Source organism: Pteronotus mesoamericanus, unplaced genomic scaffold, assembly GCF_021234165.1.
Source record: "Pteronotus mesoamericanus isolate MK-2021 breed Mesoamerican mustached bat unplaced genomic scaffold, CSHL_Meso_final scaffold_118, whole genome shotgun sequence".
Taxonomy (NCBI): domain Eukaryota; kingdom Metazoa; phylum Chordata; class Mammalia; order Chiroptera; family Mormoopidae; genus Pteronotus; species Pteronotus mesoamericanus.
Genome location: NW_026555301.1, coordinates 1,158,300 through 1,175,865, shown reverse-complemented (window position 1 = coordinate 1,175,865; position 17,566 = coordinate 1,158,300).

Below are 17,566 nucleotides of genomic sequence, written 5' to 3'. Positions count from 1 at the left end.
ATAACTAGATCTTTTATTTATTTTTTTGACATTTCTTTTTTTTTATTTATTTACTTTTTAAATACATTTCTCTCTGCCCCCCCACCTCTTTCCCTTGCCCCCCCCACCTTCTCTCCCTCAGCTCTTCCCCTTTGGTTTTGTCCATGAGTCTTTGCTATATGTTCCTTGACTTTCCCCTTCCCTCCCCTTTCCCTGCCCCCCCTTCTCTCTTGTCTCTCTTGATTTCTTTTCCTTTTAGTGTTGCTGGTCATATTTTCCTTGCATCTTTGCATTGTTGGTTAGGTTCCGCTTATAGGTGAGATCATATGGTATTTGTCTTTCGCCCCCTGGCTTATTTCGCTTAGCATGATGCTCTCCAGTTCCATCCATGCTGTCGCAAAGTTTAGTACTTCTTTTTTTCTTTCTGCTGCGTAGTACTCCATTGTGTATATGTACCATAGTTTTTTGGTCCAATCATCTACTGATGGGCATTTAGGTTGCTTCCAAGACTTGGCTATTGTAAATTGTGCTGCTATGAACATTGGGGTGCATAGGTTCTTTTGTATTGGCGTTTTGGTGTTCTCAGGGTATAGTCCCAGCAGGGGAATCCCTGGGTCAAAAGGCAGTTCCATTTTCAGCTTTTTGAGGAAATTCCACACTGCTTTCCATAGTGGCTGCACCAGTCTGCATTCCCACCAACAGTGGACTAGGGTTCCCTTTTCTCCACAGCCTCGCCAGCACCTGTTGTTTGTGGATCTGTTTATGATGGCCATTCTGACCGGTGTGAGGTGGTACCTCATGGTGGTTTTGATCTGCATTTCTCTGATGGCTAGTGCTGCTGAGCATCCTTTCAAATGCCTCTGGGCCCTCTGTATCTCCTCCTTAGAAAAGCATCTGCCCAGGTCCTTTGCCCATTTTTTGATTGGATCGTTTGTCCTCTTGGAGTAGAGTGGAGTGAGTTCTTTATATATCTTGGAGATCAAACCTCTCTCTGATGTATCATTAGCAAATATATTTTCCCATATGGTTGGCTCCCTTTTCATTTTGCTGATGTTTTCTTTTGCCATGCAGAAGCTTCTTATTTTGATGAGGTCCCACTTGTTTATTCTTTCCTTTATGTCCCTTGCTTTAGGAGACATATCAGTGAAAAAATTGCTGCGTGGGATATCTGAGAGTTTCCTGCCAATGTTCTCCTCGAGGACTTTGATGGTGTTGTGACTTATATTTAAGTCTTTTATCCATCTTGAGTTTATTTTTGTGTATGGTGTCAGCTGATGATCCAATCTCAATTTTTTGCATGTAGCTGTCTAGCTCTCCCAACACCATTTGTTGAAGAGGCTGTTATTGCTCCATTTTATGCTTCTGCCCCCTTTGTCGAATATTAGATGTCCATAGAGACCTGGGCTTATTTCTGGGCTTTCTATTCTGTTCCACTGGTCGAAGGATCTGTTCTTGTGCCAGTACCAGATTGTTTTGAGTATGGTGGCTTTGTAGTAGAGTTTGATGTCCGGTACTGTGATCCCTCCTACTTTGTTTTTCTTTCTCAAAATTGCTGTAGCTATACGGGGTCGTTTATGGTTCCATATAAATTTTTGAAATGTCTGTTCTATTTCTGTGAAATACATCATTGGTATCTTAATAGGGATTGCGTTGAATCTATAAATTGCTTTGGGTAGTATGGACATTTTGAGGATATTAATTCTTCCAATCCATGAGCACGGTATATGCTTCCATTTATTTTTGTCTTCCTTAATTTCTTTTTTCAATGTTGTATAGTTTTCTGCATACAGGTCTTTTGTGTTTTTGGTTAAATTTATCCCTAGGTACTTTATCTTTTTTTGTGCTATATCGAATGGTATATTTTTTCTGATTACATCTTCTTCTATTGCATTGCTGGTGTACAAAAACGCCTTTGATTTCTAAATGTTGACTTTGTATCCTTCTGTTTTGCCAAATTCATGTATTAGGTTCAGGAGTTTTTTGGTAGAGTCTACAGGGTTCTGTATGTACACTATCATGTCATCTGCAAACAATGATAGCTTTACTTCCTCCTTTCCTATTTGGATGCCTTTTATCTCTTTCTCTTGTCTGACCACTGTGGCTAGGACTTCCAATACGATGTTGAAAAGAAGCAGTGAGAGCGGACATCCTTGTTGTGTTCCCGATCTTCATGGGAAAGCTTTCAGTTTTTGCCCATTGAGCATGATATTGGCTGTAGGTTTTTCATATATGGCCTTTATTACGTTGAGGAATGCCCCATTTATTCCCATTTTTCTGAGTGTTTTGATCATAAATGGGTGCTGTACCTTGTCAAATGCTTTTTCTGCATCTATCGAGATGATCATGTGGTTTTTGTCTTTTCTTTTATTGATGTGGTGTATCACATTTACTGATTTGCGTATATTGAACCATCCCTGCATCCCTGGGATGAATCCCACTTGATCGTGGTGGATAATCTTTTGAATGCATTGCTGGATGCGGTTTGCCAATATTTTGTTGAGGATTTTAGCATCTATGTTCATCAGTGAAATTGGCCTGTAGTTTTCTTTCTTTGTAGGGTCTTTATCTGGTTTTGGGATCAGGGTGATGCTGGCCTCATAGAAAGAGTCTGGGAGTCTTCCCTCCTCTTGGATTTTTTGGAATAGTCTGAGAAGGACAGGGGCTAGCTCTTCCTTAAATGTTTTGTAAAATCTCCTGTGAAACTGTCTGGCCCTGGGCTTTTGTGTGCTGGGAGTTTCTTGATTACTGCTTCAATTTCCCCAGCTTTTATCTGTCTGTTCAAGCTTTCTGTTTCTTCCTCCTTCAGTGTTGGAAGATTATACTTTTCTAAAAATTTGTCCATTTCATCAAGATTTCAAACTTCTTGGCATATAATTGTTCATAATAGTTTCTGATAATCATTTGTATTTCTGTGGTATCAGTTGTTATTTCTCCTCTTTCATTTCTGATATTATTAATTTGGGTCCTCTCCCTTTTTGTCTTGATGAGTCTGCTTAATGGCTTGTTAATTTTATTAATCTTTTCAAAGAATCAGCTTCTGGATTGGTTGATCCTCTGAATTGTTCTTTTTGTCTCTATGTCATTCAGTTCTGCTCTAATCTTGACTATTTCCTTCCTTCTACTTGCTCTGGGATTTATTTGTTGTTGTTTCTCCAGTTCTTCAAGTTGTAGTGTTAGGTCTTTTATTTGAAATGTTTCTATCTTTTTAAGGTAAGCCTGTATTGCTATGAACTTCCCTCTCAGGACCGCCTTCGCTGTGTCCCATAGGTTTTGGACAGTTATCTGTTCATTTTCATTTGTTTCCAGAAATTTTTTGATTTCTTCTCTTATCTCATTATTGACCCTTTCATTGTTTAATAGTGTACTGTTCAGTCTCCATTAGTTTCCAAGTTTTTGAAGTTTCTCTTTGAGGTTGATTTCAAGTTTCAAGGCCTTGTGGTCTGAGAAAAAGTTTGGTATTATTTCAATTTTCCTGAATTTGCTGAGGCTTGCTTTGTGTCCTATCATGTGGTCTATCTTTGAAAAACTGCCATGAGCTTTGAAAAGAATGTGTATTTTTCTTCTCTGGGATGTAAGGTTCTATATATGTCAGTTAAGTCTCTTTGATTCAGGTGTCATTCAGCGCCATGATATGTTTATTAATGTTTTGTTTGGAAGATCTGTCCATTTTTGAGAGTGGGGTGTTGAAATCCCCTACTATCAGTGTGTTGCTGTCTATATCTTTTTTGAAGTCATCCAACAATTTCCTTATAAACTTGGGGGCTCCTATATTGGGAGCATATAAGTTTACAAAGTTGATGTCTTCTTGATAGATTCTTCCTTTAAGTATGATTAAGTGCCCCTCTGGGTCTCTCTTTATAGCCTTTGCTTTGAAATCTACTTTGTCTGATACAAGTATGGCAACACCAGCCTTTTTCTCATGTCCATTTGCTTGGAATATTATTTTCCTTCCCTTTACTTTCAGTCTGTGTAGGTCTTTTGCTCTGAGGTGGGTCTCTTGTAGGCAGCCTATGTGTGGGTCCTGTTTTCTTATCCATTCAGCTCCCCCGTGTCTTTTGATTGGGGCATTTAGTCCATTCACATTGAGAGATATTACTTATAGAAACTTACTCATCTTTTCTCTTTGTACTTGTGTTCCTCTCTGTCTCATTCTTTTCCTTCATCTGCTTAAACCAGTCCCCTTAGGATATCTTGGAGTGCTGGTTTGGTAGAGATGTATTCTTTTAGCTTTCTTTTGTCTGGGACACTCCGTATTTCTCCTTCTATTTTAATGGAGAGCCTAGCTGGGTAGAGCAGCCTTGGCTGTAGGCCCTTGCTTTTCATGGCTTGGAATATTTGTTGCCATTCCCTTTTGGCTTGTAGTGTTTCTGTTGAGAAGTCAGCTCCTAGGCGTATCGGGGCCCCCTTGTATGTTACTTTCTCCTTCTCCCTTGCTGCCTTGAGGATTCTCTCTTTGTCTTTGACATTTGTCATTTTAATGATGATGTGTCTTGGAGTGGACCTCTTTGAGTTCCTCTTGAATGGGGTCCTCTGTGCCTCCTGGATCCATGAGAGCCTTTCTCTCCTCAAATTAGGGAAATTTTCCATCATTACTTTTTCATGGAGGTTCTCTATTCCTTGCTCCTCTTCTCCTTCTGGTATCCCTATTATATGGATATTATTGGGTTTCAGGTTGTCCTGCATTTCCCTAAATGCTTCTTCATTCTTTTTGAGTCGTTTTTCCATTTCTTGTTCTTTCTGGGAGCTTTTTTCTACCTTGTCCTCCATCTCACTGATTCGATCCTCAGCTTCATCCAGCCTGCTTTGGATTCCTTCTACTGTGTTCTTCAATTCAGAAATGGTATTCTTCATATCCTCTTGTGTCTTGATAGTTTCTATGTCCTCTTCCAGGCTGATATAGTTTGCTGTAAGATCCTGATAGTTTCTCTGCAGTTTCTCATAGTTATCTTTGAGCTGGCTGAGCTCATTGAGCTTCCTTAGAACCATTGTTTTGAATTCAATATCTGATAATTCCCTTGCCTCTATTTCATTTAGCTTTCTCTGTGGGGAGTCCCCTTTTCCACTCATTTGAGGGGAACTTCTTTTTCTTCCCATTTTTGTGAGAGTCTGTTAAGTATTTTTGTCCTTTACTTTTCTTTCTGGGCTTGCCTCTGATGATGTTAGTTGTTGACCCTATACAGCCTTGGGTTGTTTGTTTGAGTCTTTCAGGAGTCTAATGCCTGTGTCTGACTCCTGCTTGGAGCAGCTCTGTGACCCCTTCGGTCAGGGCTGAGCTATTTTTTGGGATCTCTCTGCGCTCTCACGCGGGCTCCTTGAGCGCGTTCCCAGCGCGGCAGGGTCCCCCACCTGCCTGGGCTCGCATGTGCTTGCCCCAGACCAGGGGGCTTATTCGCGACCTCTTGTACTCATCTGGCCTCCCTGACATGCGAGCTTCGCGGCACTGGTCAGTTTAGGGTCTTCTATTGTGTGTTTTCCCCGGTTTTGGCTCTTTGGGTGCATTGCTTGCCCTCGCCAAATGGGGACTACGGAAATGGGAGGAAATCAGCTCTAGGACTCTCAGGTTAATCCTGTTTCTGGTCTCTCCTCCAGGGTCTCTGGGCAGCTCTACTTATTTTGTGGGCTGCTCCGCAATCGCGGAGTGTAGGTCAATTTACGCCTGCCCTTGCCCCTCTGTGCAATCCCTCGCAGGCCGTATGGGTGCCAGTCTGTGTGAGGCCTTGCCGTCAGGTGCAAGTGTTCGCCAGCCTGCGTGGGTCACTCACACGCTCGCCAACCCTCGCCAGTCACTCGGCACAAGTGTGCGTGCCTGCTCTGGGTGTTTTGGGGGTGTCTATGTTTGCTTTTCAGCTTTTGGCTCTTTGGGGGTGTGGCCTCTTCCCACGCAATGGAGACTAAGGCAAGGAGAAGGAGTCGGGACTCCCCGCTTCCTCCTCCCGTTCTTTCCCCAATGCCTCCGTTTCTAGTCTCCCCTCAGGGGCCTCTGGGCAGTTCTGTGACCCCTTCGGCCAGGGATCCAATCCCTGTGCGGACTGCGTTTCAATCGCAGGCAGTCTGGTTCATGCACACCCCGCTTCTGCCTCCTTGGGGTTGCGCCTTTCTAGCCCACAATGGAGACTACCGAACGTGGATGGAGTCGGGACTCCCCGGTTCCTCCTCCTGTTCTTTCCCCAACGCCTCTGTCTCCAGTCTCTCCTCAAGGCTCTCCCAGCCAGTCTGCACCCAGCCCGGTAGCTCACAAGAGTACAAGCTGTGTGTGGAGCGCACAAAAGGCAGGGTAATTTATTCCCTTATGCCTGAGCGAGATGGTAGCTGCCGAGTGGGAAGTGCGTTATCACCCGGGCTCCACTGGCTGCAGTGTCAGTTTTCTTCACAAAGTTTTCCTCACCAGCCTTTTCCCAGGCACCAGCCCACCCTGCTGCCGCCTCTACCCAGCGATCAAGGAGGGTGGCTGCCGCTGCAACTTTTGCGTTTGCCCTTTAAATGTCTTTTTGCATCCCCAGCCACCTGTCTCTGGCAGAGTGCACCCCTAAGCTTTTTGGGGTTGCGTTTTGTCTGTATTTTCTCGGCTTTAGCTGCTGTAGTTTAGGGGTTCCTGTTTATGATTCAGACCCCGTTCTTCTTGGGGGGACGCTAACTGGCCGTTTCAATGTCCCTCTGGTGCCAGTGCCCATGCGCACCCAGCCCACCCTCTTGAGCCTCCACCGCAATTCTCACCCGTTGGGCTGTGTGAGAGTAGAATCCACTGTCCGCGGCACCAAGGCTCCTCTCCCACTATCGCTCCACTGCTTTCCAGGTGATTACTCCATTATTTAGGTGCAATTCCAGTTTGGTTTTGGGAGGAGGTCAGCGTGACTCCCTTTCACTCCTCCGCCATCTTTTTCCTCCCATCCTCTTCCTTTTTTTTCTTGATGAGTCTGCTTAAAGACTTGACAATTTTGTTTATCTTTTCAAAGAACAAGCTCCTGGATTGGTTGATCTTTTAAATTGTTCTTGTAGTCTCTATGTCATTCAATTCTGCTCTGATCTTTTTTATTTTTTTTCTACTTGTTCTAGGCTTTGTTTGTTTTTTTTTCTCCAGTTCTTGAAGCTGGAGGGTTAGGTCATTTATTTGAAATATTTCTATCTTTTTTAGATAGGCCTGCATTCCTATGAACTTTGCTCTCATGACTTCCTTTGCTGTGTCCCACTTGTTTTGGGCTGTTGCGTGTTCATTTTCATTTGTTTCCAGAAACTTTTTGATTTCTTCTTTGATCTCATTATTGGCCCATTCATTTTTTAATAGCATGCAATTCATTCTCCATGAGTTTGAATGTTTTTGAGTTTTTTCTTGAGGTTGGTTTCTAGTTTCATGCCCTTGTGGTCTGAGAAAATGCTTGTTATGATTTTGATTTTCCTGAATTTGTTGAGGCTTGTTTTGTGTCCTATGAAGTGGTCTACTTTTGAACATGTTTTGTGTGCATTTGAAAGGAATGCGTATTTTGCTTTTTTGGGATGAGAGGTTCCATATGTCAGTTAAGTCCATTTGATCTAAAGTGTCTTTCGGTTCCACACTATCCTTGTTTATGTTTTTGTTTGGAAGATCTGTCCATTTTTGACAGTGGGGTGTTAAAATCCCCTACTTTCAGTGTGTTGCTGTCTATATCTTTCTTGAAGTCCTCCCAAGATTTTCCTGATATATTTGGGTGCTCCTTTGTTGGGTGCATATATGTTTACAATGTTTATGTCTTCTTGATGGATTCTTCCTTTGTTATAAAGTGTCATTCTGAGTCTCTTTTTATGGCCTTTATTTTGAAATCTATTCTGTCTGACAGAAATATTGCTACCCTTGCTTTTTTCTCCTGTCCATTTGCTTGGAATATTTTTTTCCATCGCTTTACTTTCAGTCTGTGTAGTTCCTTTGTTCTGAGGTGGGTCTCTTGTAGGCATCATATGTGGTGGCTCATGTTTTTTCATCAATTCACCTATCCTATATCTTTTGATTGGGGCATTTAATCCATTTACATTTAAAGTTTTTAGTGATAGGTACTTATTCATTTTTTCATTTTGTATTTGTGTTCTTCTCTTACTCTTTTTCTTCATCTTCTTAAGGGAGTCCTTTAGCATATCTTGTAGTACTAGTTTGGTGGACATGTATTTGTTTAGCCTTCTTTTGTCTGGGAAATTCCTTTGCCTTCCATTTTAATGAGAGCCTTGCTGGTTAGAGTAGTCTTGGCGGCAGGCCCTTGCTTTTCATTACTTGGAGTATTTCTTGGCATTCTCTTCTGGCTTGTAGTATTTGTCTTGAGAAGTCAGCCACTAGCCATATTGGGGCTCCCTTGAATGTTATACCTTTTTCTCTCTTGCTGCCTTTAGGATTCTCTCTTTGTCTTTTATATTTGCCATTTTAATGATGATTTATCTTGGAGTGGGTATCATTGGCTTCCTCCTGAATGTGACCCTTTGTGCTTTCTGGACTTGTGTGACTTTTTCTCTCTTCCAGTTAGGGGAGTTTTACATCATTACCTTTTCAGTTTCTCTATCCCTTGTTCCTATTCTCCTTCTGGTATCCCTATTATATAGATATTATTATGTTTCAGGTTGTCCTGCATTTTCCTGAACACCTCTTCATTCTTTTTGAGTCTTTTTTTAATTTTCTTGCTCTTTCTGGGAACTTTTTTCTACCTTGTCCTCCAGCTCACTGATTCGATCCTCAGCGTCATCTAGCCTGCTTTTGATTCATTCTACTGTGTTCTTCAATTCAGAAATTGTATTCTTCATTTCCTCTTGACTCTTATTGATAGCTTCTATGTCCTTTTTCATGCTGATGTAGTTTGCCATAAGTTCCTCGTAGTTTCCTTGTAGTTTTTGGTAATTCTCTTTGAGCTCACTGAGCTTCCTTTGAACCATTGTTTTGATCTCATTATCTGATAGTTGACTTGCATCTTCTTCATTTAGTGTTGTGGAGATTCTTCCTTTCCCATCGATTGGGAGGGGTTTCTTTTTCTCCTCATTTTTTTGAGACTTTCGTTTTTTGTTCCTGCTTTTTACATTGGTTTGTCTTAACTCCTGACTTTGTGGTGAGTACTTCTATGGTAGTAGACTGCTTTTTTTTTTTTTTCCTTTCTTTCTGGATCTGCCTCTGATAATGTCTGTTGTTGACCACTTCTCACCTTAGACAGTCTTTAAGAGACTTCTTGGATTCTACTGTCTCTGTCTATCTCCTCCAGTTGTCCATCTAGTCACTCTGCCCTCAGCTGTCAGGTCTGGGCAGAGTCCCTCCTGTGGGTGGCGCCATTGTGTCCTTTAATGCTGCTGCCACTCAGGGGAGTAGTCTGCCTGAGTGAGAGGACTGCTGCCATATCTTGGAGGAGTCAGCACCAGGATCTCCCCAGCTTCTCCGTCAGTTCTCTCCCCAACACATCTGTCTCCAGACTTTCCTCCAGTGTCTCTATACCACTCTAGGTCCCCATTAGCCAGGGATCTACTATCTGTGAATGCCAGTCTGTACTGTTTACTCAGGTTTGCTTAACTCCAGGCCAGGCCCAAGCCTCCTGGTGGCGGGGCTATTGTGTCCTTTCATGTTTCTGTCACTCAGTGGAGTGGTCTGCCTGAGCAAGATGGCTGCTGCCCTGTGCCAGGGGAAGTCAGCACCAGGATACCTCCGCCTACTCTCTCAGTTCTCTCCCAATGCCTCCATCTCCAGAATTTCCTCAAGTGTCCCTAGGCCACTCCATGTCCCCTTTAGCCAGGGATCTACTATCCGTGACTGCCACTCTGTACTCTGTACCTGGGCCTGCACAACCCTGGGCTGGGGCTGAACCTTCTGGGAGTGTGGCTACTTTGTCCTGTCACGCTGCTTATGCTCAAGGGAGTAGTCCACCTAAGCAAGATTGCAGCTGCGGAATAGGGGGTGAGTCAGCAGCGGGACCTTGCTGGCCACTTTCTCAGTCCTTTCCCCAAAGGGAGAAAGCCAAAGCCTCCTTCCCCAGTCTCTCCTCAGACAGCACCAGCCTATTCTGCTTCCTCCTCTGCCGGAGGCCAGGTAAGTGGCTGCCACTGCAAATTTTTGCTTTAGCCCTTTAAACAGCTCCTTGCATCTCCAGCTGTCTGTCTCTGGCAAAGAGCACCACTATGCTTTTCACAGCTGGCTGTTCTCTCTGTGCTTTTTGGGCTCTGGTGCTGTAGGCTGGAGATCCTGGCTTATGGTTTAGACCCTGCTCTTCTCAGGGGGATCCAACTGGTCGTTTCAATATCCCTCTGGCACCTAGACCACCCATGGGCACCTAGACCACCTTCTGTAGCCTCTACTATACTCCTTACCAGTAAGGATTGCATCCTTACCAGTTAGGTTGTGCTGAAGCCAATTCTTCTGTCTGTCTGAGGTTTTAAGGCTCCTCCTGCACTGTTAAGTTTTTTTCCAGGTTATTTCTCCACAATTTAGTTGTAATTCCAGATTATTCCTGGGAGAAGTCAGTGTGACTTCCACATACTCCTCTGCCATCTTGAATCCATTGCCAACCTGAATTCTTACATATCTCCTTTAGCAATCCTCCTACATCCTTTGCTGATGGATGCAGAATGAGGGACATAGGCAATGAGTTTTGCCAAGACTTTGTTAGTAAGGGAAGAGAAGGGAAGGAAGAAGGGAAGGGTGACAGCTTGGGGCAGAAGGCATGAGCATTGCTGAGTAGTAAATTGATCTGGCTCAGGCCTCCTCTGTGTGGTATTTCATCACCGATGACACATGAGGTTCAAGAACAGATATGCGCATTTAAGTTACCAGGTTCTAAGCTCTTACGGTCCAGAACTCTGTGTCAATGGCATTTGAGTGGGTTTTAGGGTATCTCAATGTTATCCCCTTGGACTGACTAACCCTGAACATCTCCACTTGTCCATTCTGTTCCTTGTTTTTGTTTCTTCCTGACCATCCCATGCCCTGCAGTTATTTTATCAGCTTCTGGTTTGTATGCTCATTGTCTGCTACCATGGAGGCTGGGCTTTTCTTTTCATGATCCCCTTGGAGCTCAGAGTGGCACTGAACACTGAGGTGGTCTGCAATGAAAATGCGTTGGGCAAGTGAGCACACAGCTGACCATGCATGCCAATCAGGCAGGAATGAGTCAGGGGCTACCGGCTAATGTTCAAATTGGGCAGGGGTCTCAACAGGCTCAGGCAGTGGTCACAGAAGGCTTTCTATAGATGGGCCTTGGCTGGCTTTGACAGAGGGGCAGCACATGGCCTATGGGCCTCGGGCAGGCCAGGAAGGTGTTATAGCTATATCAGAGGGCAGAGAACCTAGACCACTACCAAATACCTCCCAACTGCTGCCCCCATTGTGTGGGCATTGCTATTAGGAAAATTCTGAGCTGACCTTTGACATTCTGGGTCAGTGGTACCCAGCTGGGGAAAAACCTCAATGTTATGAAATTCGAGCTAAAGTATGCAATCTCTGCTGGAAGTCTGGGTGTAGAAGGCCTCAAATGGCTGCTAAGGACTTGATTACTGGAAAAACATCTACCTGTGTGTATGACATGGTTAAAGACAATAGGAATGATACAGGGCTCAATGAAGGTGCAAAAAAAGCTCTCAGACTGCTGGGGAGGTATGAAAAGCAGACCGTGGGGCAGCCCACTTGCTCCAGTTTCTTTGCTGTTCCACATTCCCCAAGGCCCACCCTTCAGGAGATATGGCTGGGCTGTGGGTGGAATAGCTGGTCTGGTTCATTTTCAAAGGAATAAGATTTACCTTTCAAACTTTTATACTGAAAAACATATTTATTTTTCTCTTTAGTGTACAACTTAGAAATGATGAGAGTTTCCCCAGTCATACCATCATAATACAGCTCTGCTCAGAACAAATGAGCTGAGTTTTAGTCCAGAAGGAAATCTCTTTCACATGTGATAAGCAAATGAAAATTGAGAGTTTAATTGCACAGATTGCACAGAATGAAAAACAGTATAAACTGCCATGACAGTACAAATCATGATTCTACAAACATTTATGCTAAAATCAAGGACTGCCCTTTCCATGTAGTTCTCCTAACAGGGCCTTGCTGCAAACTAACACAAACTTATTCTCTTTTGTAGACAGAGAGACAAAGTTTATTCTAAGCTGTGGATTCAAAGTGGATTTCCTAAGCCTGCCAAGCTTGTCTCCATCAAACTGAGTCTATGTGGGCTGATCATCCACCACAGTGTCAGCAAGCAATGCACCTTCTTTCCCTGCAGCTCCAGTGGGCTCCTGTCAGAGCAGGAACTGCTCTGTATTGGGCAGTGGCAGAGGGCCTACCTGGAAAATATAGGGAAAAGATGTGCGTCCTGGAGCCCAGAGGAAGGCAGGTGAATTCTGGAGCTGGTCACTGCAGTGGACTCAGTGTCATCTGTGATAAGGGAATGAGGTTGAGATGTGTGTGGACAAAGTGAATTATGTGAAGAAATTTCACAAACTGCAGTGTGGATTGTTGATCTGATGGTGGGAAGGGTGAGGTAGTTGTGGTTTGTCTCAAGTTGCTCATGAATTCTGGACATATCTTTTCACTTTTTTGAGCTTCAACTTTCTAAAATCTGTGTCCTCATTTCCCAGACCTCGCTAGTGAGATTATTGTAGACCACGTTCTCCAGGATGCAATTTCAGGGTGGAGGGTAAAACGGTTTATTGCAGGTAGCAGGTGTGAATTTGAAATGGAATAAGCTGGACTGGGCAGGAGGAGCTGTCAAAACACAGGGCAGTTTGGCAGCCATAAGTTACTCCTAGCAAAGAATACTGGCAGAGGAGACATGGGCTGGGTAGAAATGGCCAGCCCTGTGCTACCTCCTGGCTCAGCAATTGGCTAAGGCTTCCTGGGAAGAATGTGGCTATAGTTCTGACACTACAGCATGTTAGCCAATCACATCCCTCATAGGCAGCCAGGGTCTGAGTAAAGCATTTGTGTTTCAGACACAGGGCCATGTAAAAGCAGCTGAAGGGTCTTTGGGTTTAACCTCGAGGCAGGTTCATATGGGACCTCACTAGCTGACAACTCCCTGCCAAGTATTCTAGGGATTCCTGAGGGCCACCCTGGTGCTTATGAACACACTGTCCAAATACCTGCAGTTGGACATCCTTTCCAACTGTCCTCTGTGTCCCCACTGGGTGTAGCCCTGTGTCCTAGGTGCCCCCGCTCCACCCAACCTGATCTGAGGGGCAGTTTCCCAGGATCTCCCCACAGAGATGAGAAGAGCCTGAAGCTGAGCCCTTTGAGTTGTACTGGGTGTCCCAGTCTGTCAGAGTTCAGCTATGGATGGCTTGAAGTCAGGCTGAGTGAGAAAAGCATGGCTTTCAGCCTTAGAGGCTTGGTTGCTGTGTCATGTGGTGAGACTGGCTACTTCCATCTCAGATACTGGTGGGCCTTTTGCCTACAGGATTTGTGGGGCTTGGCTCAGGTGACACGCCCTGGTTAGGATCTCACACAGGCACAAGCTGCATTCCCTGCCCTGGGATGAGGGTGTCTGGGGTGCTGGACCACGAAATGCCCACATAAACTTTTTGCCCATTGAACACAGCTTTGGTTTAGGGCTTACAGGCACAGGCAGACAAACAGACGGACAGATGTGGCTGAGGCTGAAGATAAGGGTGGAGGGAAAATGTGAGGGGCTCAGGATGAGTATGTCAGTATATGTGGAGAGATGCAGGCAGTCATTGGGATGGAAGACACATGAGACGGGATCATGTTATGGGCTGAATTTAATCCCCCAAATCAACATATTGAAGCCTTAACTCTATGTGCTGGTACCCTCAGTCTTGGCTTCCACATCTGCATTGTCTCCTGTGAGGCTGTGAACATTCCCAGAAATGATCTCTTCCTGTCTTTGTCCCCCAAGGGCCCACCACAGCCTTTGTTCATGTTAGGTGCTTAGCAAATGCTTGTTGTACTGCACTGACCTGGAACAGGCTGCACTGCAGCATCACATCTCTGGTTCTTTTGCAAAGTGATGTTGGAGGACTCAGTATGAATAAATCCTGTGAATAAGATTGCACTCTTGTGCTTCCTACTTGACCCCATCTAGCCACAATTTTCAAAGTCAGTCCTCCTCTTCCTCTCTGGGAAACAGTGGGAGAAATGAAACCCTTCCCATATACAGTCCTGGCCCTGTTGATCTGATTTCTGATCAGGAGCTGGAAGGGTGGTGGTATGTGTCTCCCTGGAGGCCTCTGGTCCAGCACTGTGGAAATGGCAGCCAAGCAACTGGCAATGTATGCCTGACCTGGCATGACCACCTCTCTGGCCCATACCTTCTCAGAGCAGCTAAGGAAGGAAACCTGGCCACTGGTGAGGGGACCCTAAGTCCCATTCTTTACCAACTGGAAGTACCAACTTGAGTAAGTCTCACATGTATAGCCCTGGCCCTACCTCCTGTAAATGGACCCATGATCCTTTCTTAACCAGAGGATTTCTGTGAGGTTGAATAATTGAGTGGACAAGAAAGCTGTCTTTACAAAGCCCCCTGTCATTTCAACTGTGAGGGGTATTATCATTCTGTCACTGTGCTGGTAGAACTGACACTTGTGCTGGTAGACGTAGGTAGGTATGTGGCTCTGGAAGCTGAAGCTTCTACCAGGAGACAGGGTGCCTTCCTCTTCCTCATCCTTTCCCTTTCTCTCTTAGTCAAACTACAAAAGGGGTTTGAATGAAGTATGGTTCTATGAGCACATTCCAAGCTTACCAGGCTGGTTGGTGCTCCACATAGGTGGTGTCAAATTCAGAGTCAGTTTTCAAAATGTTTGTGCTTGAATAGCCAAGATAGATAGTGGAGTGCAGGCTGGCTGATTCAATATTGTTGAGCTGTCCTGAGCACTGTAGGATGTTGAGCAGCATCTTTGCCCTCTACCCACTAGATGTGACAGCCTAAAACATCTCCAGATATTGATAAAATGTCTGGGATGGAGGGATAGGAAAACTGACCCTGGTTTGTTCATTAATGTGTTTTCAGATCTTGACGACATCTGAGCCTGTGGTGGGTAGTTCAGGCTCTAGTTCCTGGCTATATATCTTAGAGCTCTCCCTCTGCTATTCCCACTTTCCTGTGAATTCACCTCAGAGAACCCTGGGCTGGGGTCAGGGAACATTCCCTCTACCATCTGAGAAGCCACACAGGTTCCAGGGCAGCCACATGCCAGGCTTAAATTGGAAGAAGACTTGCCTTCCCAGTTTTCTGACTTCTGCCCATATTACTGCAGGTTTATTTGATCTCCCAGCCAGGTATCCTCCTGGGCCAGGCTCAGCAAGACTCCAGGAGATCCCCATAGTCTCCTGGTCATGATTGTGAAGGCACTGGCCCCAGTTCTGTTCAGCTGAGCTCAAGACTAGGTTCTGTTATTTCCTCACTGCTGATGTTGGGAAAACAGCCTCCCCAAGACCATTGTTTCCTTGTCTGACACTGAGGACATGGCAGGCCTGGTACAAGGTTGGATCCAGTTGCAATGCATTCTTCAAATTTAAGGTATATGTTATTTTAGAAAGATCTATTGTTTGAGAGGTCACAGGATGCCAGATAAAGAGTTGGTTTGGGTTTCTCAAATAGCTGAGTTATTCTTTGAGAATGATAATGGGGAGAGTGTCACCTGTGGGGTGTCCACATTTACCTCCATTGTGGGCTAAAACAAATGGTAAGTGACACTGAAGTGGCTTGATCCCTCTTTCTAAATTAGAGACTGACTGTCCCCGAACAGTGATGGTGTCTTGCTTCTAATTACACAGGATCTTTTGAGAGAATAAATCAAAGACCTGCCTCATGCTGCTAAGCTAGTGAGATTTTATAGCTCTTTATTACCCTTTAACTAATTCAGTCCTTGATCAATAGCTGATTTTAGCAGTCTCTTTCTATTTATTGGAATACTTCATTTACCAAATCAAATAGAAAAAAATATATTTTAAAAATGTGCTGGGACAATACTCAGGGAACAAATACATAGGTGATTTAGGAAGAGTGTTAATCATTTCCCATCTTGTTCCATCTACAAGTCTTGATTTGTTTAATAAAATAGTTTGAATCCAAATATGGATTCTCTGCTGTAGACAGGCAGCAGACACGAATCACTGTTTATTTTTCAGCTGAGCCATGAGTTAGGCTCAGGTGACAGGAGGTGTCACAACCGAAGGCCTGAGAAAATGTAGAGCTTCATGCATTGCTGGTGTTGTGATTCTGTGCATCTTTGCTTGCTGTCCTCTGTTCTTTTTCCTTCCCTTCCTCCCTCTATTCCTTCTCTCTGTCAATTATGATTTTCAAATTGGCCCAGAATGACCTAATTTCAGTGAAAAACCATTCACAGTCTGCTAGAGGTCATAAGGATGCAGTGAATACACTCTCTGGCACTTAACTGGTCCCTAGCAGAGCACCTTGTTTCAATCACTCTCTGCTGATGGGTAGAGTGCACAGCTAGATGCTGAATTCAGATTCATGAACCTGGCTCACTGGTCTGAGAAGTGCAGCCCTGAGCTCACTCTACTAGAGGAAAGGGCTTCTTGATGACCAGAGGAGACTGACAGCACTGCTCCACTAAAAGGATAGTCACTTCACTACCTGAAGTCCAGATCCATTATAACAGCAGAGGAATCATGGCCCAAAGTCAAGAGCAGTTACAGCACTGAACTCAATGTAGGCAAAAAAATCAGAAATTTCAGACATTATAGCTCCTCTCATCATTGTCTGAGTTTGAAAACCCCAAGCTCTTTCACTCATAGGAATGTCACTAGTCCAGTGCTTCTCCCTGGAGACACCCACTTCCACCCCATCACCCCAATCACTCCTCCTGATCCTGCCAAGCTTTCTTTTCTACCTGGTGGGTATGGGCAAATATTTAGAGCCCCCAAGAATCTTCATCTGACCTGTGATTCTTTCAAAACACGCTTCCTACTACAAAGACCCATAGGATGCTCCACACTTAATGTCACCATACCCTCCTGTGTGAGGCAGCTGCAGTGGCTCTTATCATTGCTCTTATCAACATTCTTACTGCAATATAGGACAGCTACTGGCCCAGAAAACCCTGCTGTACATTAAACACAGGACTGACAACTCCCATCCCCTTTCTCCTCAGCCATGTGGAGCCCTGACCCTCTCCTGTGGGCTCAGTGAGATGATAAATTCATTATTTGATTTACACACTTGTTTGGCAGAGAGCCATTTGTCTGTAATCCCTGAGTGCCTGTGGGTCTAGCATCCACCATTGCTTTAAGATGTGCAATCTTCAGATGAGAATCCCAGGGGAGTGAAATTCTCCCACTGTAAGGAGCAGCTCAGCTCATTCTGAAGACCAGAAGGGTCTTTCAAGAGGTTTTTGATGTGAGGACATCATAGCCACAGCTTCACAGAACTTCTGGCTTTCTTTGATGTTCCCAATGACATCAAGAGCAGAGCACAGATGCAAAGGTGGTGTCTGGATAGGAGATGGGGCAACTTAATTTTCAAAAGGGTCAGCCTCAGCTCAGGGTCTGAATTTACACTTAATGATTTATTGGTAAATTGGGTCAATGGATGTCAACACACATGACAACAAGTGCAGGTGGTCTTTAAGGGGGAGAGGGAGAGACACAAAACTGTCCTCGTAAGGGCTAGTACTGAAGCCAGTC